This window comes from Rhinoraja longicauda, chromosome 3, assembly GCF_053455715.1.
Source record: "Rhinoraja longicauda isolate Sanriku21f chromosome 3, sRhiLon1.1, whole genome shotgun sequence".
Classification (NCBI taxonomy): Eukaryota; Metazoa; Chordata; class Chondrichthyes; order Rajiformes; family Arhynchobatidae; genus Rhinoraja; species Rhinoraja longicauda.
This window is the reverse complement of record NC_135955.1, coordinates 27,902,531-27,928,532: the sequence shown is the minus strand read 5'-3', so window position 1 is coordinate 27,928,532 and position 26,002 is coordinate 27,902,531. Positions and strand designations below refer to the sequence as shown.

At 44.2% G+C, this 26,002-nt stretch overlaps 1 protein-coding gene across 2 annotated transcripts in view; it reads right to left on the bottom strand.

Moving 5' to 3' along the window:
* LOC144590791 (coronin-2A-like) overlaps positions 1-20,779 on the bottom strand; it is a 118,506-nt gene extending 97,727 nt beyond the window's left edge. Inside the window, exon 1 of one of the 2 annotated variants that reach the window (XM_078395225.1) lies at positions 20,325-20,779. The gene's annotated coding sequence lies outside the window, so the exon portion shown is untranslated. The remainder of the gene's footprint in view (positions 1-20,324) is intronic. The other variant, XM_078395222.1, reaches the window with a different exon arrangement.
* Positions 20,780-26,002: the final 5,223 nt, after the last annotated feature.

Below are 26,002 nucleotides of genomic sequence, written 5' to 3'. Positions count from 1 at the left end.
AACGGTTAGAGCTGCACTTTCATAGTTCAGAGGACCTGGCTTTGATCCTGATCTCTGGTACTGTCTGTGCAGAGTTGCATGTTCTCCATATGGATTTCCTCTGGATGCTCCAGTTTCTTCCTTCATCCCAATGATATTTTGTTCTGATTTTCTCAAGTTTCTTACGATGTGGAAGCAGGCCGTTCAGCCCATCATGTCTACGATGAAAACATATAAAATTGTAGCAGGAGGCAGCACCTGCCCCCTCAAGCCTGCCCCACTATTCAACATGAGCATTACTCATCTACTCTGGTTTCAATTCCTCTTCTGTGCCAGTTCCCCATGGCCAACAGTTCCTTAATCTTTCAAAATTGTATCTACCTCCAATGACTCAGCCTCTACAAACCTCTGGGGAAGAGAATTCCAAGATGTATACCACTCTGTAAGAACATATTTCTACTTGCCTCCATTTTAAACACACCTTTCTTGCAACTGTGTCCTCGTGTTCGAGATTCACCCAGAAGTTTAAACATCTCAACATCTAATCCTTGGGATTCATCCATGGCTGAATAAAGTCACCTCCCATTCTTCTAATCTCCAAGGAATACAGATGATCTACATTTTCTTGATGGATTGTGATGAATTCTTACTAGAAACCTGGTGAATCTCTTTGGGACTGCCTTCAATGCCTCGATCTCCTTTCTTAAAAATTAAGAGAGAAAAAACACAGCCATCTAATTAATCCCATTCCCCCATTTTAACAGATGCAGTATCTACCTTTGTATTTTCTATATTTTAATTTGAGTTCAGAATTCCAGCAACTGCGGTCTTATCTTATTACCCTGCCACCTGCTTTCTCATTCATGCTCAATAACATGCCCTTCATCCCATCAATTCTCCCACTATCCACCCACATGAAGGATCAGTTATAGTAACCAAGTAACCTAATGAAGCTGAGGCTAAGATCAGAGGAGCCCAGATCTCATTGAATGTTGCAGCACATTTGAGGGCCCATATGCCTAACTTCTGCTCAAGTTCCTAGCTTCCCCTTTAACCGTCTTTTCAGTTGCATCCTTAACAAATTCTAATAAATTTGTAAAACATGATATGCATTCCACTAAGGCAGGTTAATGGAATGTAGCTAGCTCGCCTAAAACTGTGCCCTGATGGATAGAAACATCACCAAGATAAGAGCAGACAAAGGAACTCGTGTTCCATACAGAAGCCCGTTCCTAACCAGTAAATAGACATAAAGAACTGCTGGTTTACAAAGAAAAGACACAAAGTGCTAGAGTAACTCAGCGGGTCAGGCAACATCTCTGGAAGACATGGAACGGTGATGTTTCAGGTCGGGACCCCTTATCACACTGATTGTAGACGTGTGCAGAAACTGAGGAAAGAAATGGGGTGGCCTGTCAAGTTGTAAGTGGTCACAGGTGAGGAGGGGGGGGGAGGGGTGTTGTTGGCAGATGGGTGGACAAGGGCCAGAGATGAAAACAAGGCAAAAGGCTGCTAAGGCAAGGAGTGAAAGGTGAAGCCAGAGGAAAGGATGTAGGCAGAAGGAGACAGGGAGCGGGTGGGGGAGGGGAAAGAGGGGTGGGAGAGTAGGAGAAAGAAGAGTTCACAGGGAACAAAGGGGAGGTTATGTCTATTAAGTTAGTGAATTTGTAGCCAATTTGTTGCAACTAATGTAAAATATACAAAGCCTTTCAGCATCACATGCAACGGCACTGCTAATGGTTCAAAACAGAAAAGGACAGCGTGTTTGCTGGAAATACTATTAATAATTTGCCTGCAGAACAAGATAATTTTGGCATAGTTATCTCTACAATCTGCTCTTGGCCATTCCTGAACACTGTCATATTGTTCTAACATTGATTGGATGCAGGATGAATAAAGTGGTGCACAGTACGCACAGAAGTTTGTGACAGTACATGTGCGAGAGCATGCATGTAGGCATGTTTGCGTGTGTGTGCATACATGTACGTGAGGATACAACAATTGATTTCCTCCCACCTCTTCTGGGAACTCACAGAATCTCTCCATTCTGGTGAAGCAACAGTATTATTGGATTGTTATCACTATACTGAGGGATGAAGGTAACCCAGACCCACAGGGGGTGCAGAAAACTCAAGTTTTACTGAATCAAGTGCAAGGGAACTTCATACATTGTGAATGAAACCACTGCTTAGTGACGGAACTTCACAAACAAGATAAAATTCTCCCATATATAGCAAGTAACCTCAATGATAAAATCACAGTTCCCTTCACTTTTTTCTTTGTCTGCCCCTTATTTGCAAAGCTGTTGCCATTAATTAGTTTCATGCTCTGGCTTCAGACCGTGGATATTTTTCCAATTGCAAGTCCAGGTCACTCTTCCCACATGGACACTCTTCCTAGACTAACCTTGCCAATACCTGTGGCTTCCATCTGCTTCTCTGCTGGGTTTCAACCAGTGCTGTTCATGATCTGATCTTGACCGCAAGTGATGGAGAGTTTGCAAAGTAGCAGCTGAACGAGTAGAAGGTGGATTTCCGAAGTTACCAGAATTATGTTTGGCCACTAAATGCTTTTCAGTTTGGGTACCCCAGCATATTTCACATTTGGCACTGCTTCGGCTTGTGCGTTAATCAATGGCAATCCATCATAATTCTGTTCTAGGTATGTACCTAAGTCAGAATTTGCCTTTTCATCAGCAATGTATATATTTGTGTTTCATTAATCTTCAATATTCTGCCCACAACATGGATATCCCTGGACCAACCATCTACTTCCACCCCTTGGCTCCTTCCCAGTTCTGACACCATAGCTTGCTCCTTCTCAAATTTAATAAAAGCAACCAAAATGAAGAAACAAAGCAACTGCAGATATTGGTTAATACACAAAAGGACACGAGATCCAAAATGTCTCCTGTCCATGGTCTCCAAAGATGCTGCCTGACTTGCTGAGTTACTCCAGTACTCTGTGTCCTTTTAATAAAAGCAACACATGAGAGTCTACGCCAGTTAGAGAGCAAGGGATACCATCCCCAGTCCCCAGAAAGTAAGCCAGCAACATCTATGTGGAAAGTTTATAACAAAACAGCAAATTGCAACCACTCCCTGGGTTGTCCCCAATGATGCACAGCTTCATCAATTTCCCCTCTGGTCAGTGGTGGAAGTTGAAACAAATTCTTGAACAGTTTCTCCTTCTTTGCAGGTACAGTGGTTTCATTTTCACTTCTGCTCTGAAGGCCTGCCATGCTCTTGTACCAGCCATTGTGTTCAGCCTAGATCAGACCCAGCATCTCCTAAAGATCACCAGTCTGGATGCCATCATTCCAGTCTCATACAGTGTGGAAACAGGGCATTCGGCCCAACTTACCCACACGTCCCATCCACACTAGTCCCCCCTGTCTGCGTTTGGCCCATATCCCTCAATCTATCCTATCCATGTACCTGGCCAAATGTTTCTTAAACATTGCAATATAACAGAACTTTATTGTAATTCGATATAAATACCGAATGAAATTTCAGCAGTCACAAGACACAGCAAAAAAAGAAAAGAACACAGGACACCCGACCCCAACACAAACATCCATCACAGTGACTCCAAACACCCCCTCACTGTGATGGAAGGCAACAAAACTTCCACTCTCTTCCCCCCGCTATCTGCCTCAAATACCTCCTCCGGTAGCTCGTTCCATAAACCCACCACCCTGTGTGAAAAAGTTACCCCTCAGGTAACTCAATTTAATCAAGCTTGTTACCAAACAGAGGCCTTTCTTCATCTAAAGTCATTAAGCAGATGAACAAATTTACGACAGTTTTTTCAAGGACACATTCCACTCATTCTGATGCTACTTTGCAAATTTGCTATCTATTTTCCTTCCTCAACTGAGCTCAACCATTGACTGATCATCTGTAGTTTGGTTGCTAGGCTGCAGTTTCTAACCGTTGCCTGCTGACGTCTGCCCGTTGTGATCTCCTCCACATAATAATAATAATAATAATACATTTTATTTATATAGCGCTTTTCATATACTCAAAGACGCTTTACAGAGATTTTGAGAACATAGGGAAATTAATAAATAGATAAATAAGTAAATAAATAAATGAACAGAGAAAGGAGACAGTAGGTGAGGTGACCTTCAGTGGTTGAAGGCAGTACTGAACAGGTGGGACTTCAGCGATGTTTTGAATGTGGTGAGTGTGGGGGAGTCTCTAACGGTTTGGGGTAGTGAGTTCCATAGGGTGGGAGCAGCGATGGAGAAAGCCCTGTCCCCCCAGGATCTGAGTTTAGTCCGGATGTGGGGGGATAGGAGATTGGCAGCGGCAGAGCGGAGGGTGCAGGTGGGAGTGTGCCTGTGGAGGAGGTCGGTCAGGTAGGATGGCACTGCATTCCACACTCTAACCATTCGCTGTGCAAAACTATTTTGTACTATTTAGCATCATGGCAAAACTAGATTGCAAAAAAAATTCCCAAGGATGTTGCCACAAATGGACGGCTTGAGTTACAGTATAAAGAAAGATTGTATAGACTAGGGCCATCTTCCCTGGAGCAAAGGAGGCGGAGGGCTCAGATGTACAGCACAGAAAGGGGCCCTTTGGTCCACCTTGACCATGCCAACCAAGTTGGCATACTGGGCTAGTCCCATTAGCCAGCATTTGGTCCATTGCCCTCTAAAGTCTTTGTATGCATATATTTGTCCAAATGTCTTTTAATAGTTGTAAATTTATAGGTGATATTATAGAAGTTATACAAAATTCCAAGGAGCACAGATAAGGTGGATTGTCACAGTCAAGACGGGTGAATAAAACTAGATGGCATAGGTTTAAGGTTGAGAAGGTAAAAATTGAAAGGGGACTGGAGAAGCCGTTTTGTCCCCCAGAGGGTTGTGGGAACAACCTGTCAGACGAAGTGGGGGAGATATCAGATCAGGTTCATGGATAGGAAAGGTTTAAGAGGGATATGGGCCAAACACAAGCAAATAGGTCCAGCTAAGGAATACAGCTTGGTCGGGCTGAAGGCCTGTTTCTGTAATGTGTTTCTTTGGTTCCATGACCTTCATTCCGTCTCAGGTTTCACAAAATGCAGGAGTAACTCTGCAGGTCTGGCAGCATCTCTGGAGAGAAGGAATGAGTGATGTTTCGGGTCGAGAACCTTCTTCAGACTGAAGATTTGTACCAGCATCTGCAGTTATCTTCCTACTTCATTCCATCTTACACATTCCTGCTCTTCTGTTAATGGGAACCGTTTTACACTAATTACTCTGTTTATGTCCTTCATATTTTTAAATACTATTCATCTCTCAGCTTTAGCGACCCAGGTTTGATCCTGACCTCTAGTGCCGATGGCATGGAATTTGCACATTTTCCCTGTAACAGCATGGACCTCCTTCAGGTACTCCACTTTCCTCTCACATCCCAATAGTGTGCATGTTGATAAGTTAGTTGACCACTAAACTGCCCCATGTATGAGAATGGTAGAATCTGAGGAACAGCCGATGGGGATTTGGGAGAATAAAACAGGATTTGGTAGGATGGGATTATTGGAGAAACGGGTGATCAGTGAGGGTTTGGTGGGCTCGGGGCCTGTTTCTCTGTTGTACCTCTCTGTAAGCAGGTGTGATGAGTGAAAAGAATTGGTGGGCAGAGAATGGGTGGCAGAGTTTTGGATGACCTCCACAATGCAGAGATCATAGATTACACAGCAGGCCCACCTCATTCATGCCGACCAAGTACTCATCTAAGTTAATCTCATTTGCCTGAGTTTGACCCATAGACAATAGACAATAGGTGTAGGAGGAGGCTATTCGCCCCTTCGAGCCAGCACTACCATTCATTGTGATCATGGCTGATCATTTTCAATCAGTACCCCATTCCTGCCTTCTCCCCATATCCCCTGACTCCGCTATCCTTAAGAGCTCTATCTAGCTCTTTCTTGAAAGCATTCAGAGAATTGGCCTCCACTGCCTTCTGAGGCAGAGAATTCCACATATTTGCAACTCTCTGACTGAAAAAGTTTTTCCTCATCTCCGTTCTAAATGGCCTACCCCTTATTCTTAAACTGTGGCCCCTGGTTCTGGACTCCCCCAACATTGGGAAAATGTGTCCTGCCTCTAACTGGTCCAACCCCTTAATAATCTTATATGTTTCAATAAGATCCCCTCTCATCCTTCTAAATTCCAGTGTATACAAGCCTAGTCGCTCCAGTCTTTCAACATACGACAGTCCGGCCATTCCGTGAATTAACCTAGTAAATCTACGCTGCATGGCCTCAATAGCAAGAATATGCTTCCTCAAATTTGGAGACCAAAACTGCACACAGTGAGAGGTGCGGTCTCACTAGGGCCCTGTACAACTGCAGAAGGACCTCTTTGCTCCTATACTCAACTCCTCTTGTTATGAAGGCCAACATTCCATTGGCTTTCTTCACTGCCTGCTGTACCTGCATGCTTCCTTCCAGTGACTGATGCACTAGGACACCCGTGTTCTAAATGTCATTGCATCTGCCTCAACCACTTCTTCTGGCAGCTTGTTCCATATATGTACAGAGGCTGTCCCCGTGTCCTTTGGAACTGTCTGCAAGGACATAAAGGTCTGGTTGAAGGCAGCAGCAGATGTGGTGGGTAGGTGCAGAATTGAGCAATGTTGTTGAGGAATTAACTATTCAGTTAATTAAATAATCTGGACCTAAAGTTTCTAGTATGTTAAAGGTGACCAGGAACCTGGCATCAAGAGCATCTGGTTTGCTCTGGAAAGGAAAGTCCCCATCTTTTTTGATCAGCTCTGGCCTGTGACTTTAGACTCGAGGGGCAGCACTGGGCGCAGCTGTAGAGTTGCTGCCTCACAGTGCCCGACACCCAGGTTCGATTCCGACTAAGGATGCTGTCTGTACGTAGTATGAACATTTTCCAAGTGTCCATGTGGGTTTCCTCCAGGTGCTCTGGCTTCCTCCCACACGCCGAAGACATACAGGTTTGTGGGTTAATTAGCTTCTGGAAATTGTCCCTTGAGTGTAGGATAGTACTAGTGTACAGATTGATCGCTGGTCGGCGTGGACTCAGTGTGCCACAGGGCCTGTTTCTTGCATCTCTAAAGCCTAAAGTCTAAACTGCCTAGCACACCATTCAGATGTTTAAGATGATGGCTTACCATTGTTTACCCAAAGGTAGCTAAAACATTGCTCTTCCCAGTATTGCTCACATCCCAGCAATAGACTAAATAGAAATAACAGATCAACAAATCCACAGGACTCAGCAGAGACCCTGCATAACAATATTAGTGACCCTGCATAACAACAGCAATAATACCAATAAAATATTTACTCATCTGAGAATTTCCCTTCGGGATTTTAATCACAGCAATGAAATGAACGGAAGACTGAAATTAAAGCCTTCGAACCATCAATGAGGCAGATTACCAATGAACTGGATACTGGAGGAAGTGGCAACTCAAATGGCCTTACTCCTAGTCACTTCTTAGTTCAATTGACATGGGCTTTCAAGAACTCTTCCTTGTTGATTGTCACAAGTTCACTGGACAAGGAAAAACTCTTACTTAATACACATGTAAAAGCTGGTTGGTGATCAAGCTGCATGAGCTCAATGCCCAGAACAGTCAATCCACTCAACAAAGTTCAAGCAATGCCTTGATCACTGGCCCCAATGGTGACAACAAATGGCACATGACATTTTCCTCATTACAGACCCATCTATGGGTTCTGAGGCAGAGCAGATCTTCACCAGACCAGCAATTCAGAGAACTGAACTGCTCCTCTAGGGTAACAAAGTGAAATTCCACCAGAGGATCAAACAACCCAAACATTATTACCCCTCATGCCCACACCTGCCCCATGCCTTTAAGGAAAGGAAACCTGCCATCCCCATTTGACCAAACGTTTATGTGCCTGTACCCACAGCAAAGTGGCTTCAACCAACCATCATCTGAAATGATTGATTGATTGATTGATAGACACTTTATTATCACGTGACATGTCACAGTGAAACTCTTTGTTTTGCAGACCATACAAGGCACGCAAAGCGTTGCTACACATAAGGCGCCAACAAAGTTACAAAGTATTCATTATAGCCCCGAATGGTGCCTTTGTTCTTGGTGGCTCCTCATGCCAGGTCCCCCTTTGTTCTCGGTGGTGCATCCTCAACCGACCTCAGGCCCCCACTGCAGGCACATCCAACCTCCGGCACTCACCGCGGGCCAGTCCTCGGCTGCCCACCGCCAGGTCCTCTCTTGGATGTCTCTGGTAGTTTCTGATGGCCCTCCTCGCTCTCCGACGGCCCTCCTCGCTCACACCGGTTGCTCACGATTCCCTCCTTGCTCTTGCAGCGCGGGTCCAGCGACGTCTGCCGCGGACCACCAGACGGGTCCCAGCGACTTCTGCAGAGGGCGAGCCAGGCCTACAGGAGGGCTTGGCCACGCTGCTTGCCTGGAACACCCAAAATGATTTGGAAACCAAGTCCTCTCTTAAAAGAGATAACTAATCTCGCCCCGTCACACTTCATCAATAATGCTGAAAAACAGTTGAGCTTTTGTGAGTGCATTTTTAGAGAAACAATGGCGCCAAAAGCTTCTTTCTGAAAAAGGACTCAATGTCAATGCAGTGGTTCAGCCGAGAAGTATATCAGCTTACTTTCACCCATGTAACTTAAACCCGGCTGGAAGCTGAATTGGAATTATCGAGTTCTCCATCTACTTGGCTGCCACCCTTGAGTTTCTGATTTTTCAAGACCAGGCCGTTTTCATTAGGACCTCAAACACTATTTTCAATTCTAAACTGACACCGAGTATAACTCACACCTGAAACTATCACAAACAAAGGCCGCACTGCACTCTCAGAGGATCAAAAGGCTCACATTTATATCTGTGCTTCACAACCTCGGGGCATCCCATTTCAGTGCTTTTACACTGCAATTACCATGGCAATGCCGGGAACATAACCAACAATTTGTGCACAGCAAGCACCAAAAACACCAATGTATCAGTGATGAGATAGACTGTGTTCTGTGATGCCGATTAAGGGATGAATAATCTGGAAATCAAGGAGAATTCCTCCATTCTTTTTTGAACAACATTGTGTTTCAGAAGATGGAGAAGCCCTTGGTTTAAATGTCTCATCCAATACATATCGGATTAAGCAAGTCAAGGGAACAGTAATTTTAGCTGATGATGCAAAATGAGTGGTTATAAATCATCTGCTATATATACACACACACACACAGCTTAAAAGTGAGGCACATTGATGTTCCCAGTGAAGCTGCTGCCTCACAGCTCCAGGGATTTAGGATGAATCCCGACCTCCAGTGTTCCCTGTGCAGACTTTGCATGTTCCCTCAGTGTACCTATGGATTTCCCTCACCCCACAAACACAGGTTAGCAGGTTAATTCGCTATTACCCCAGAAATGTTGTAGTTGGCAAAAGAAGCAGAGGAGAATTGAGAGGGCATACGAGAGAGAATAAGTTGTGCATATGGGGGAAAAAAAATAGGAGGGTGAATGGAACTGATGTGATTGTGGAGCGAGGAACCAAAATGAACTCAATGCTGAATGGCTTCCTTCTCTGTTGTCATAATTTGAGTACAGAACTACTCCAATCGCATGACATTCCCTTGGTAAAGATTTTATCCATCTGCCAACTGCCCTGGCAACTCAGAAAAAAAGTGGGAGACTAAAACAGAAACTGGAAATGCAGGAAACACTCAGTTATGCCTGTGGAGAGAGAGGGAGACACACACATAAACTGAATTAATGTATTAGGTTGATGATAGTTCAGCAAAAATGGAAGAAGCTGGAGCTGGAACAGCTTTTAAGATGCAGATAAAGTGGAAAGGGAAAGGGAGAACAAAAGGGAAGACACATTTGGGAAATGTAATACAATTAGGAAGGTTAGGCTTCAGTTATACATGCCAAGACCACACTTGAAAAAGTATTTTACAATATTCGTTCTTTATTTGATGAAGAATGTTATTACTTTGGAAGTAGTTCAGAGAAGGTTTACTAGACTGTTACTGATGTGGTCAGGTTGCCCCATGAGAAAAGATTGGCCAAGTTTGGCTTTTATGTTTTAGAAGAATAAGACAGGACCTGTCTGATGTCTACAAGATCCCCAGAGTGGATGGGGAGAGGATGCTACACTGTGTGAGAGAATGTAGATTAAAAATAAAAAACAGGAATACATGTTTTTTCCTCCCAGAGGGTCAAGAGTCTTTGGAACTCTTCCTCAGTTAGCAGTGGAAGTAGATTATTTCAATACTTTAAAGCAGAGGAAGATGGTTCTTAATAAGGAAGTGAGTGAAAGGTTACCACAAGTTACCACTGCTGCCTCACAGCACCAGTGAGGTTTGATCCGACTCTGTGTGGAATTTGCATGTGTGAATGGGTGATCAATGGTCAGCATGGATTCAGTGGGCTAAATAGCCTGTTTCCATGCTGTATCTTTCAATAAATTAACCTAGTCTGTGATTTTTAAACATTTTAAAGAAGAGGAACGGGGGAAACAGGAGCTTCAGCCCACCGAGTCCATGCCGACCATCAAGCACCGGTTTTCCAGTTCTATCCTCCACACACTAGGGACAATCTACAGAAGCCGATTAACCTACAAACTTGTACGTCTTTGGAATGAGGGTGAAAAACGAAGCACCCGGAGAAAACCCATATGGTCCCAGGGAGAATGTACAAACTCCACACAGACAACACCCAGAGTCAGGATCGAATCGGGGCCTCTGATGCAGTGAGATAGCAACTGTACCGCTGCACCACTGTGCCACATCCAGTTTGCAAGCTGTTCCTGCAGCTTACATTCAGTTTCATTGTAGGAGAGAGCAGAATGGGAGTAGAGAATGACAGTGACAGACTGAACAACAACATCTCTCTCACTCACAAAGGCAGCAATTCCTTTTTCATTCCAGGCTTTCAGCATCTGCCATATTTTGCTTTTACAACAATTGTTTTTTTTTGTATCTTTTAGATAACTTAGCTGGTAATGGATAATCAATTAACACATTTGTATGGCATTAACACAGTTAAATCAACAGGTTAATATCTATTAAAACAGCAGGCTAGGGAATGCCATATGTTGCAATCAGTGTTGATATGTTATTGCCAGGAATTATCTCAGAGTAATATGGTCTTTGTTTGGGCAATTCAGAACTACAGCACCTAGTCAAGAGTGTTTAATTATCATATGTGCAGACAACAAAACAAAATATTTGTTTGCAGCATTGAAACAGGCCTGTAAATGAAATATAGACAGATAATGCATTAAACAAATCGTGCAATAAATTAATAGCCACAATACTAGTGCAAAAAAATCTGTCTTTACTGCAACTAAAGACATGGAAGTTCACAGTTGAGGTTAATGTTGTGTAGTGTTGGATGGTTGTTGGGAAGAATCTATTTAGTTTAATTTAGAGATACAACATGGGAGTAGGCCTTTCGGCCCACCGAGTATAATTAACAAGTTTTATAATTATGCGGTGCTTTACGAAACGACAGCAAAACTGTTTAGAAATGTTATCAGGAAGTATTGTTTCCACACAGTGGGTTGCAGAAAGCCAGAGCACCCTTGCACCCCACCAATATTACCCCTCCACCCCACCAATATTACCCCTCCACCCCACCAATATTACCCCTCCACCCCACCAATATTACCCCTCCACCCCACCAATATTACCCCTCCACCCCACCAATATTACCCCTCCACAAGAGCAAAGGGCACTGGGAGCCAGTGACAGTCTGACTGGACTTAAGTAAAGATATTGAGGGAAGTGGAGACTCCGCCACCTCCAGTTTAAATTCCATTTGGAATATTTTGGAGGTCCAAGAACCAAGTACAAAGACAAGGTGAATATCAAATAAGGCACTGGCTAACTGAAGGTAGGATCAAGCTGAAGGGGCTGAATGGACTTACACCTGACACTGTACTCTGAATCAAGACAAATGGAGCAGTGTAAGAGCTCGGATGGCAGGCAGGTGGAGTGTGGGCTGTGGTACAGGGAGCTGTGATATGTGGGCATTGGGGCAAGCAGCAGCGGCAGTGCTTTCATCATCTGACCAGCATTTACCCTCTCACCAAAATAAATGTTCGGGTTATAATTCAGCTTATGACGCAAAAAGACAAAGATTTGACTGCTTCTGAAACCTGGAAAGCAGTGTTGGAACTTTTGGATTAATCACAGCAGGCAGAAGGTTAAACGTGCATATTTTGTTCTCTGGTCTGTTAATCCATTAAGAGTTTAAAAAGATGCAAGTGGCCTTTGGCAGAATAGCTTTATTACTATGCTTAATAATATATAATAATTATCCCTGAGCGACAGGACAGGCCCTGATTTGAAGCTACCACTGCAATCTCTGGAACGGGTCTTATTTCTGAACTAACCATGAGCAATTTATTCTGCAAATCTAGCTTTGGGAAGCTCGCCAGAAATCAAGGTTATATCTGCACACTGTGCATTTTTAACAAATGCCACGTAAATTGGGGAAGTTATTTTTGTAAGACAAGTTGCACAATGAACTGCAAAATAAAAACAGTAACATTGCAGTACACGAGAATGAAAAACATGTATCCCTTTGTAAACCCAGCTCCTAATCTGTCAATTTTTAAATGACGGAGTTCACAGAATATTGTTTAAATTAGTGCTTTGTTTTGGATATAGGTAATCTTCTTAAAGTGGAGTAAAGTTTAGTTTTTTTTCACTGTTGAAATGAGGCAAAGTAACAGGATGCTGTGTGTTCACGTTGTGGGAATCAATGGCTGAAAGATGCTGAGTCTGAACAAACTGAAGCGACAACGTGAACCACTCTTCTCTCCCAGCTCAGGGTTTGGGTGAGGGGGATTTCAGATGAGACTTTAAACTAAGGCCTTGTCTATACTTGTCATTGGATATCACTATTTGAAAGGACAGCAAAAGGGAGTTCTTTCTGGACAATATCCATCCATGATCCAAGGCACTGACCTCGTTGTTCTCTGTGTGATTTTACAGTGTACAAGTTATGTACTACTAGGTATCTGCACCACCTTCTTCCCCTTTGATCCCCCATGGTTTAGAAGTGACTTGCTTCTGTTTCCATCCTGTGGGCTCTGAACTAGCCGAAGAGTACTACACGAGTTCCATGGTCACTGTCTTCAGCTGGGGAAAAGGTGCTTCACAGAATGGGTATATCATATCATATCATATATATACAGCCGGAAACAGGCCTTTTCGGCCCACCAAGCCCGTGCCGCCCAGCGATCCCCGCACATTAACACTATCCTACACCCACTAGGGACAATTTTTACATTTACCCAGCCAATTAACCTACATACCTGTACGTCTTTGGAGTGTGGGAGGAAACCGAAGATCTCGGAGAAAACCCACGCAGGTCACGGGGAGAACGTACAAACTCCTTACAGTGCAGCACCCGTAGTCAGGATCGAACCCGAGTCTCCGGCGCTGCATTCGCTGTAAAGCAGCAACTCTACCGCTGCGCTACCGTGGGTTATTTGGATGGTGTGCATTTCTTCCGTTGCCCCAATGAGACTCTTGGTATCATTCTTGATCCCTCACAGGTTAAAGATTCCCAAGAGCAGGCAAGAATATTTTCTCATGTACTTTGAGAAATACAAGAACGTGAGAACTTCAGAAAGGTGAAATTGGGAGATTGCCTGCCAGCTTTCATTGATGGGTCAGTAGTGGAGAGAGTTAGCAGCTTCAGATTCCTGAGCGATGACATTTCCCAGACAACTATCACATTTTCATAAATGTAATCACCAACATTAAAAAGTGATTCGGCATGTCACTGAATACGCAAACAAGCTTCTACTCTACTGTGGTATGCATACTAACTGATTGCATTATGGCTTGGCATGGCAATACCAATGCATAGGAATGAAAGAGACTGCAGAGAGTGGTGGACTTAGTACAGGCCAATATAGGAACTGCCCTCCCCGCCATCAAAAACATCAACATGAGACGCTACCTCAAGAAGGCATCGTCCATCATCAAAGATCCCCATCGTTCAGGCCAAGCCCTCTTCTCGTCTCTGCCTTTGGGTGGGACGGACAAAGCCTCGTGGCCAGGTTCTGGAACAGCTAACTTCCTACAACCGTCAGGTTATTGAACTGACCTGCACATCACTAAACTTACTACAGGGCCTTGGTGAGACCGCACCTGGAGTATTGTGTACAGTTTTGGTCTCCTAATCTGAGGAAAGACATTCTAGCCTTAGAGGGAGTACAGAGAAGGTTCACCAGATTGATCCCTGGGATGGCAGGACTTTCATATGAAGAAAGATTGGATAGACTAGGCTTGTACTCGCTGGAATTTAGAAGACTGAGGGGGGATCTTATTGAAACATATAAAATTCTTAAGGGGTTGGAGAGGCTAGATGCGGGAAGATTGTTCCCAATGTTGGGGAAGTCCAGAACCAGGGGTCACAGCTTAAGGATAAGGGGGAAGTCTTTTAGGACCGAGATGAGAAAACATTTCTTCACACAGAGAGTGGCGAGTCTGTGGAATTCTCTGCCACAGAAGGTAGTTGAGGCCAGTTCATTGGCTATATTTAAGAGGGAGTTAGATGTGGCCCTTGTGGCTAAAGGGATCAAGGGGTATGGAGAGAAGGCAGGTACAGGTTACTGAGCTGGATGATCAGCCATGATCATATTGAATGGCGGTGCAGGCTCGAAGGGCCGAATGGCCTACTCCTGCACCTATTTTCTATGTTTCTATGGCAATGGCACACGACAGACTGCCTCACGCATTACCATGGACCTGCTTAATAGATCTATCTCTCACTTTTGCTTTTGTACACTGTCTTTTATTTTTCACTGTCTTGTACAATTTATGTTTGTATGTGTCGCTCGAGTCTATGTACGTGTGATGATACTACAAGCGAGAGTTTCATTGTACTTGCACCGTGCTGTATGTGTGTGCATGTGACAATAAACTTGACTTGAACGTCTTTGAAACATTTTCTCAGATCTCTTTCCATGCCAGAGCATGGATCATGTTGCCCGTTCCTGGACTCTTGCTGTGCATGCAGGAGATGCAGCCCGAGCACTGCAACCGTTGTGCATGCTCAGGACTTCACTGTTGGAGACATTGGCCTGGAAGGAGACACAAACTCTGGGTAATTTAGGCTGACAATGGATGTGGATGATGTTACACAGAGCAGCACTGGTGCCAACTCTCCAGTGCTTTCAGGTGACCTGTTGTAAGTTGCTCGCATCTCTGAGACAATCTGGACAATAGGGATTGTCTGCCTGTTTGGCCGGGGGTTTGGGTCTTGGTCTTCAAACGCTCTTATTCTCAGTTGGCCTAAGCCACAGCATCACTGAGAGGAGGTGGATTTTAGAGTCCATGCTTGCTCCTGCAGAGAGGCATCTCGCCAGATGTATTCTAAGTTTTACGTTACTTCACAGGGGATCTTTGCTGTCAGAAAGCTCAGCCCTTCGCATGCATTTGAAGCCAATAAACATTGGCTAAAATCTCTGTGCACCCACAAAGCATTGTTCCCACTCATATCCAGGTCTACAGAGAGACTGGCTTCACTTCACCAGGTGAAAATAGCAGGGCAAAATCAAGAAAGCACTTATCCAAACTGGCGACCCAGTATACCGTCTCAGTCAACTACTGCTGTACACTTGTACTGTATCTGACATGCTTATCTAATATGTATCTAAGTGCTTATGTATAGTGATACTTGTACTGACCTAAATACAAAAATGAATTTCACTGTACCTCGGTACATGTGACAAATAAAATACCATACCATAAAGTACCATACCATTCCAAGACTCAGGATGTCCCAGAGAGGTTTTGCAGTCAATTAAGTTTTTTCATCGTAGTAATGTTGGAAACCTAGCAGCCAATGTGAACACAGAAGCAATTTGTTCAGCTGTCATTGATCAATGACATTGACTGAGGGGTAAACAGTGGTGAAGGTTATCAGGGTTAGCTCCTCCGCACCATAGGACCATGGCATCATCTACATCTTAAGACAGCAGATGTCTTTTTAATGCGTCAGCCTAAAGGCAGCAGCTCGAATGGGTCAGATTTGATTTTGTTTTGTGGTGTCCTCAAATTTCAGGACTGGGAATTTGAACACATTCTTGTGACCTGGGAGGTGGCCTCTTCCCACTCGCCTGGAGCGGATATTCAAGGGCTGACATTTCAATGAGACTGGACGGGAACAGTATTTTTGAATGTACAGAGGGATCTACAAGCGAGGAAACGTACTGATGCCTTGCGGTGTATATCATGGAGAAACCTCCTAGGAGATGAGAGAGTGGAAGATGCTCTCAATCCCAGACCTGAGACAGGACACTTACCTTTTCTTTCTTGGTCAATGTTGCACTGATTTGCTGAGTACAGGTATTTCTGTGATAGCACAATAATTGTTGGCAAACCTTGTGTTATAGAAATTAACATGTACAAAACAACTGTGGCAATGGGCGTAAGGTGGCTCGGGGCTCGAATTGCAGACTCACAATAACAAAGTCACTTTTCCCACAGGATTTTCAAAAATAAAGGATTTTTCAGTAGCAATGTGTATTTTTTGTTGCAAGCTAAAAATATCAAAGGCTTCATGCTACGTTGTTTGATCGCACAAGTGTCAACAGATGTGAAGACAGACACAAAATGCTGGAGTAACTCAGCAGGTCAGGCAGCATCTCTGGGGAAAAGGAATAGGTGACGTTCCAAAGCGTTACCTAATCCTTTGTTCCAGAGATGCTGCCTGACCCCCTGAGTTATCTAGCTTTTAGTGCCTGTCTTCAGTTTAACCAGCATCTGTAGTTCCTCCTTTACACATGGTCAGATTTTCAATGGCCACCTGTGGTTACAGTAACGGCTGTGTTCTGAAGAGACAATGGGGTCTGATTACTGTGGGGAGGCTACATGGAAATGTTTTTTTCCACCCCTATCCTATTCCAATATCCAAAATCTAAGACACCTTTTTTTTGCTTGTCAATTTCTAAATTAACATTTAACTGGTTCTCTCGTTACCGATCGATATCGTGTTATAACTAATTTGGCCCACACACTGCAAACAATATCCCTAATTCATTACCTGCATTATATTTAATTTATATTGTGAAAACGTATTACAGCAGTATTACCTATTCTTCCAGCATTTGTATTTTCTTTTACAGAGCCAATAAAACTTGCAGTCAAGTTGTACCCACCCACACACTTCTACTAATCTTTCCTGGAAAATCTTCCTCTATCTCTCTGAGGAAGGGTCCCAACCCAGAACATCACCTATCCATGTCCTCCAGAGATGCTGCCAGGCCTGCTGATTTAATCCAGCACTTAATGTCTTTTTTTTTGTAAACCAGCATCTGCAGTTCCTTGCATTTCCTGGGCATTGCTCCCTGCTCTTCAATTTCTCTCCAGACCAGCTTCACAGAGAACAGACTGTCTTGCTCAAGTCACCATGGTAGCTGGTAATTTAAATGCAGTCAACATGCAAAGGACAACTAAAGTCATATAATTAGCTATGGTGATTATGAAGTTATTGCATTGTCATTAAAAACTTAGTTCTACAAGATCCTTCAAGGAGAGCCATATGCCCTCCTTATCCAGTCTGGCAGACATTCAGACTAATTTATGTGATTAAGCACCGTCCAAGAGTCCTGAAAACCATCCATTTCAAGGGAAACTCGGGATGATCATAAATTCTTGCTTTGCTGGCAACTCCCATATTCAATAATTAAGGCTGACCAGTGCTTGTCTGTCAGTTATGCAAATGCAGCAGCATCACACACTGTCCCGGAAAAATGACCAAATGCAAGTACACAAGGAAAATAGGAACAAGAGTAGGCCATTCAGCCCTTCAAGCCAGCCCCACCATTCAATACATCATAGCAGATCTATGCTGGCCTTAACCCCCCCTCTGGGCCAGTTCCCTCATGTCCCTCAAATCCTCGATCTTTCAAATATTTATCCAGCTTAAATATACCTAAAGCACACCCCACATGGAGACCCATGGCATAGAGGATCAGCGTCACTATGATGTTTAACCCCAGGATTATGACAGTGTTGAGATATCTGTATTATTATCACAACACTGACCTGCACAACAAAACTGCCATTTATATATATCACCATCTAATATTGTAATGTGCCCCAGAGGACTTCTCAGGAACAGATTAACAGAGAGCACGAGTCTGAAGAAGGATCTCAACCCGACGCATCGTCTATCCATTTCTCTCCACAGATGCTGCCCGACCTGCTGAGTTCCTCCCACACTTTGCTTTTTGCTCAGTATTTGATGCCAACTCATACAAGGAGAAGCGAGGGACAATGACAAACAATTGGTCAAAAAGTGAAGTTTTAAGGAGCATTTTCCGAAGGGGAGGAAGACAGAGAGGTTTAAGGAGGAAGATTTCAGAGGATAAAGTCCAGGCAGCTGAAATCAGTGGCCAAAACCAGGTCAAAGGAAATGGGGTGCATACAGTCCAAAACTGGGGGAGGCCCAGTGATTTAAGGGCTGAAATAAAATTTTACTTGTGCAAGATAGTCACCCCTGAAATTATAGCTCACTCTGTAATTAAAATGGGCAAATGACTTTCGACTTTTTGACTTTAGAATTACAGCACAGAACAGGCCCTTCAGTCCATTAAGTCTGCACCAACCAGGGATCACCCCGTATACGAGCATTATCCTACACACCCGGGACAATTTACAATTTTACTGACGCCAGTTAACCTACAAACCTGTACGTCTTTGGAATGTGGGAGGAAACCAGAGCACCTGAAGAAAACCCACATGGTCACAGGGAGAATGTAGAAACTCCATACAGACAGTACCCGTAGTCAGGTTCAAACACAGGTCTCCCTTTTGCACAAATCCTTTTGATTTGCTCCAGTGTGTGTACAGTAACACAGTTGTGTTTTTCACATGGAGTGTTTGTCATCCAGCCACAAACGCCCTTGACCCAAATGGATTTCTCAAGGCTGTTTCAGAGGTCTTTTCAGAATCAACCACCCTACTGGAGCTCTGGGGGTACATCCAGCTCTAGCATGAGAAAGCACAGTCGATCTCCTTATATTGCTCATCTGCTCATATTATGGTTCCAGGGCACAGCAACTCTTTATGTGTTCTTCCCAGAGAAGGATCTATGATCATTCAAGAGAGAGCTAGATAGAGCTCTTAAGGATAGCGGAGTCAGGGGGTATGGGGAGAAGGCAGGAACGGGGTACTGATTGAGAATGATCAGCCATGATCACATTGAATGGTGGTGCTGGCTCGAAGGGCTGAATGGCCTCCTCCTGCACCGCACCTATTGTCTATCAGACTATGTATAGTATTATCTGACCTGATTGGATAGCATGCAAAACAAATATTTTCACTGTACCTTAGTACAGGTGGCAATATTAAACCTTAAACTAAAGCTCAGAGAGTAGGGGACCATTAAGGTCACCAGATGCCACCTCGATAGTTTCAAATATTTTACACATTTAGTTGACTGAATTTTAAATTCGCCAGCGGCCAAGGTGGGATTTGAACTCTCCGCTCCATCATCAGCCTGCACTTGTTAAGTTGCCGGTGCAACCACAATCTAATCACCTATCCACATAAAATAGGGAGGGGCGAGGTTATGGGGAGAGATTATTAGCTCGCAGGAGACATTGACGCGAACCAGGGCTCTCATGCACTACGACTTGTTGAATCATGACGCCAAACAAACACACAGGTCGCCCCACATTTGGCCAGATGGTGGAGAAAGTGGGGACGCCGAGGTTAGGGAACGACCCTCAATATTTAGATCCAGGCGTTCCCAAAAGACAAATACTTTTTCAAAAATCCTGTTGCAGAATCTCGACCCAAAATGTCGACAATTCCTCCCCTCAACACAAACACACACACGGATGCTGCTCGACTCGCTGAATTCCTCCAGCAGTTTGTTTTCCATTTTATATATTTTACAAAAAGAACAAAAAACACTTTAGAGAGAAAGGTCAGATGTAGAATTTCACTGGACGTAAAAATCTCCCCCAACCCCCAACCAAGGATTGGGCACACACAGAATCAAATGGAAAGGATTTGTCCATGTTATGACAGGGCCAGTTATTGTTTTGAACAGAGCTGTTCCCCAACTCAGCTTTTGAGTCCAGCATATTTTTTTAGACACACTCCCTTATTCTTAGAGGGTTGAATTGAGTGTTTTAAAAAAATAAACCTTTTAGACTACTGTTTACAAAGTGTTCGGAAGAAACGTTAATGCACCTACATTGGGTAACTTTTATTTAACAACCAGCGATTTGTTTTGTGTTTGTATTTCAACGCCTAAAGCGCAAGGTGCAGAGAACAGGTGAACAGTTCCATCACAAGGGGAGGCCGGGTTCCCACTCGCTTGCTTGCTTACCTTGCAGGTGGCTTCTCTGGTTCGGTGTGCAGGCAGGTAATCACCAGCTGTGGCCCCTTCTCATTCTTCCCCTCGTTCTCCTTTCTTAAACGATATTGTCCCGTCTTCTTCGATCTTCCTGCGGTGACTTTAAAGGCAGTAACATCGAGCCCAGCGTTCATTCATAAAACATGCCGACATCTTTCAGGGCGGAGAGGTGAGGAGAGTAGGGAAGGGGAGATGAGATGCTCACGAGGGGGGGGGGGTTTAAAGGGGAGAGACAAGGGGGCAGACACTCACACGCCGAGGCGAAACTGCGGACAGGGCGAGATGGCAGCAGATCTCCTTTGTGCGAGATCCGAGTCAGTTGGGAAGGAGCCAGCCTACTTGCAGCAAGGCGGAGTCTATGTGTGTGTGTATGTGTGTGTGTGTGCGCTCTCTCTCACATACACACATACACACAGCAGGAGCAGCTGCACTATTCACTGGCCGCGCTACGATCATGTAACACGAGCAAGGCAGGGTGCGGCAAATGTACACCAAATTCAGATTGATTATGTTGGGAAGCTTTTCTTTCCGTGTGAATCTCCGCGCTTCACAGAACGCGAGTTTTCAGGACAAATCAGCCCCGAGGCTTTTTTTTTCTTTCAAAAACACACATCCTGGCACCGCCGTTGTTATTTGTCATTTAATCGTCCCTGCACTCTCGCCTTTCACACACCTCCCTCCCACCTGCCTCCTCCCTTTTAAATAATTCTACAACAGCTTGAGACCGGTTCGTCCTGTGAAAACTGGAGAATTTTACAGCAGAGAAACGGACCATCTGCTGCAGACTTGTGTTCATGTCCTGTGCCATCCACCCCTCTCTCCACCTCTATCTCTGTGTCCATAGATAAAGCCACCCTCGCCATCATCCCGAGTCTCTCTGCAGACCCTTCACGTTCTGCACAAGCGGTAAGCCAGGGGACTGGAGGGAGCTGATCAGCGTTTCATGAAAGGGGCTAACATAAAACGATGACAATACCAATGAGCCTGAAGACAATCACATTGAAAGCTGGTGAGCCCAACGCAAGAGGTAGAATACCACATCTTGAAGAAACGAGCAACTACAGATGCTGGAGTAACTCAGCAGGTCAGGCAGCGTCCCGAGGGGACAAGGAAGGCGAGGTACAAACAAGGAACTGCAGGTGCTGGTTTATACCACAGAAAGACACAAAGTGTTGGAGTAACTCGGCGGGTCAGGCAGCATCTCTGGAGAGAAAAGATGGGCGACGTTTCGGGCTGGAACCCTTCTTCAGACTCATAAGGGGAAGGGGGGTGGTGAAAGCTGGAAGAGATTAGAGGCAGGATAAAGCAGGGCATGTAATAGGTGAACACAGACAATAGGCATCAAAGGCCAGAGGTTAAAGCAGTAGGGCAAAGACGGGGTTGAAGAGTTGCAAATTGTGAAGCCAGAGAAAGGAATGTGGGTGGAATCGTTACCAGGCAAGAACTCTGGATGCAGCAAATACTTCAAGACCAGGCAACATCTCAGCGATGGTACTGAAGAGTTGCACTCACAACTAGCTGCATATCTAGCCAATAGTAACATGACGATACTGTCCAACAATGTGGAAGCTTGCCAGGTAGGTCCAACATGAGAGCAAGGAGAAATAGGGGGGTGAACCAGGGCAACGCCTCCAGTAATTTCGACGTCTATGGCCTTGATGACAAAGATGAAAGGGCGAGGAGTAGAGAGGGCCTTCGGTTTGCGGGAACTGCTCCAATACTCCGAGCATGCAGCCCGACCAGACTAAGGACTTTACATAATGACGTCAAAAATGGCGGTTGTCTGCATGTGTAATGCACGCAAAAAGAATATGTGGTAAATAAAGCACCATTGACACGAGCAGCAACTATCCTTGCAAAACACCGCTGTTGCTCTCAGCAAAGCTGTTTTGCAGCAATAGGATGTTTGTCTTTCAGCAAAAGAAGAGGCAATTTTGGGCAGATGGGAAAAAGATTATAATTTACAGATTACACGTGACAATAATAAACTAAACTAAAGTAAATGTCATTGTTCTGTTTCCCACATTATAATAGTAACTGCAAATCAAAGAGCACTTCTGTTTCTGACTGGCCTGCGCTCTTAAATGTCCCTAGATGGTGGGTGCTATAACAAAATAAGTCTTATTTTCTTTTGTGTGTCAACATTCCTTTCTCATTTAGAAAACTTTGCGTTTCTAAAGGGCCTTCAGCATCTCAATTAAATACTTCTCAAGCTTCTGAAGGAGGGTCCTGACCCGAAACTATGCCTGTCCTTCTCCAGAGATGTTGCCCTTTGAGTTGCTCCAGCACTTTGTGTCTTTTTAGAAATTCCTTGTTTCTACTTCTCTAGAATAGTTAATACTGTAATAGATGTTGGGAAAGAAACTGTGCAATAGTTAGTGGTTCCATTGTTACCTGCCAATATCTCACCTGGGTGTTTTTTCTCCCATTCAACCTATTTTTTTTTGCCTTTATATTTAGAGATACAGTGCGGAAACAGGTCCTTCGGCCCACCAATTCCACGCTGACAAGGGATCACCCCATACACTTCCACTATCCTACACACTCGGGACAATTTACAATTTTTACCGAAGCCAATTGACTTACAAACTTGTACGTCTTTGGAGTGTGGGAGGAAATCGGAGCAACTGGAGATAACTCATGCGGTCACGGGAGAATGTGCAAACTGTGTGCAGACAGCACCTGTAGTCAGGATCAAACCCGGGTCTCTGGCGCTGTGAGGCAGCAACTCTACCGCTGCACCACCGTGCCATGACAGTCAATCTTCCAATGCCCAGTAGAGGTTCTGGGCAATAGAACAGGCATGCTGGCTGTGTTTCTTTTCTGATCCTGAGCCATAAAAGACATATACTGCAAGCCCCATTATTTCCCCAGTCACGTTCAAACTACAAGGCACCGTCTGTCAAGTGTTTATCTCAATACAATTCAGAAGCAGTGCAATGTTTTGAAATGCAGCAACAGCTGTTGAGCAGACAAACGTGAAGTGAAGTTATAACACAATATGGCAGAGATTGTCACAAAATGCTGGAGTAACTCAGCCGGTCAGGCAGAATCTCTGAAGAAAAGGAATAGGTGATGTTTTGGCTGGAGACCCTTCTTCAGACTGAGGGTTAGAGGAGAGGGAAGCTAGAGGAATGAAAAGGTACAGAACAAATCAGAGCCGGCATCGATGACTCACGAAAGGTGGAGCCCACAATGGTCCATTGTTGCCTGGTGGCGAGATGATAACGTAGGGCTACGACCTGTGAAGCCAACAAGACAACTGGGGAAGGTGAAGGATGGCTCAGTACTATGTCAAAATTCCTTGATAGAATTGACAAGGAAGAGACTGACAGGCTGCTCATCCCTGGCTGCCGAGTCTGGGACATCAGATTCTCATGACAAACTGCCAGCCATTTAGGACTGAGATGAAAAGGCACAGGGGGCAAGTCAACCACAATTGCAATGAATGGCGGGCAGGCTTGAGAGGCCGAGTGGCCTACCTCTGCTTCTATTTCCTTGTGTTCTTGCAAGGAGAAACTTCCTTACTCTGAATATGTCTTAGGAATTTTCTACCCTGGGATGTGAACACTCAGTGGTTGTGACCAACAAGATATTGTACACTGAGGGTAACGAGGAATGTGGGAATTGGCTGCGAAGGTGGACTTCCCAACTCCTGACTTAATAGTCCAGCCGTGATCTTACCAAGCAGCTGTGCATATTTGAGGGGCTTTTTGACCCAACATCTTCTCCAATTTCTTGCATCATACAAACTGTGTGTACAGTTGGACAAACATGTATTGTTTTCTGTGCAGGTTGAGGTGAAACCTGATAGAAGTTTATAAAATTAGGAGCGGCATGGATAGACTAGACAGTTAGAACCTTTTTCCCATGGTGGAAATGTCAAAGATTGGAGGGCTTAGCTCTAAGGTGAGAGGGGAAATGTTTAAAGGAGATGTGAGGGTCAAGTTTTTCTTTATACAGAGAGTGATGGGTACCTGGAAAGCATTGCTTGGGGTGGTGGTAGAAGCATATATGATGTATTTTGGGTGGGCACATAGATATGCAGGGAATTCAAGTATATGAATCACCTGCAGGCAGAGAAGATTTGTTTAATGGCATCATGTTCAGCACAGGCATTGTGGGCCAACGGGCCTGTTCCTGTGCTGCACTGTTCTATGTTCTATATTTTCACGCATTGCTATCTTCATAAGTTCTAAGTTTAAGGAAGAGTTGAAACTTCATTGAATCACATATTGAAGCACCGTATAGCGTTCTTCTTTCCATCTTATGTATGATCAGGACCTATGGTAAAGGTCCAAAAGTGATCGCACGGAATGATATCAGAGCTAAGAAATTGTAAATATCAGGAAAGACTGAATAGACTGGGAATCTTTCTCTCTGGAAAAGAGGAGACTCAGAAATATCCTGATGGAATTCTTTAAAATAATTTCTAGGATATAGAGATGTATGGTGAAAATTTTTGTAATAGCTGAGCACTAATCAGAGCCTCAACGAACAGGTCGGGGGCCGGAGAGGGGCAAAGCCAAGTTGGGGGTGGGAGTTGGATTGTCAGGATCTTCAGGCATCAGAAGATTTTGGGGAATGAGGTGGTGGAGCATTTTGGGGAATTATGGGCAGACTTAGGACCATCAAGTGACTGGAGTCCCGGGGAGGGGATAGTTGGAGCTTTGTGTTGTTGCTTCAGGGATTTGGAGAGTTAGGATCAGGATCAATCAGAGGACTGGGGAGTGATTTGAGTTGGAGGTTAGGGCAGTGGTGAGAAGGATAAGGGGTAGAACAATAAAAGGTAAGTCTTAGACCAGCACTGCTCCACATAGATTTAATTAACCTGAGAGTGCTGAACATTTCCATAGAAACACACAATGGCTTGAATTGGTGTTTATCCTGTCTCACTGTGGTAAATGAATTTTCAATGTGACAGTGATGAGAAAAATAAGCTTGCACAATCTAATATCAAGCTGATGTTTCCACTTGGAGAGAGCATAAAACTAAAGTTTACAAATTTTAAAGAATTCGGGAAAAAGAGTGAGGATGTGACACATGGGATGGTGGAGATGAATCTATCTAAGGGGATTATGAATAAATACACACGGGGGAAGGAAAAGGTCTATCGTTAGGTTAAATGGAATGGAAGGAGGTCCAGGTGGAGCATTTACACTGGAATGGAATGGCTGGGCCAAATGGCCTGCTCGTGTTGTGTAAATGCCTTGTAGCACAATGTGAAATCAGAAATGAGAAACATCTTTAAAATAATTGCAGTTAAGACATTGTCTGGCACTGTAAACAGAGTAGCCACATTCATAAGGATTTGATCACTGGGCTTCACAACGTGGAAGGTGTGTAATGTTCTTGTCAAAAATAGGCTCTCTCATCCCTGCCTCGTGCAAGACAGACACAAAGTGCTGGAGTAACTAGCAGGTCAGGCAGCATCTCTGGATAAAGGTGACAGTTTAGTTTGAGACTCTTCATCAGACTGAGAGTCAGGGGAGAGGGAAACATTGCTCCAGCATGTTGTGTCTATCTTCGGTGTAAACCAGCATATGCAGTTCCTTCCTACACATCCTGCTTTGTGTAAGTTTGTTCAGCATTTAATAGAAATTATCGTATTCATTTTTAATAACACATGAGAGTAAATCCTGTTTAGCTGT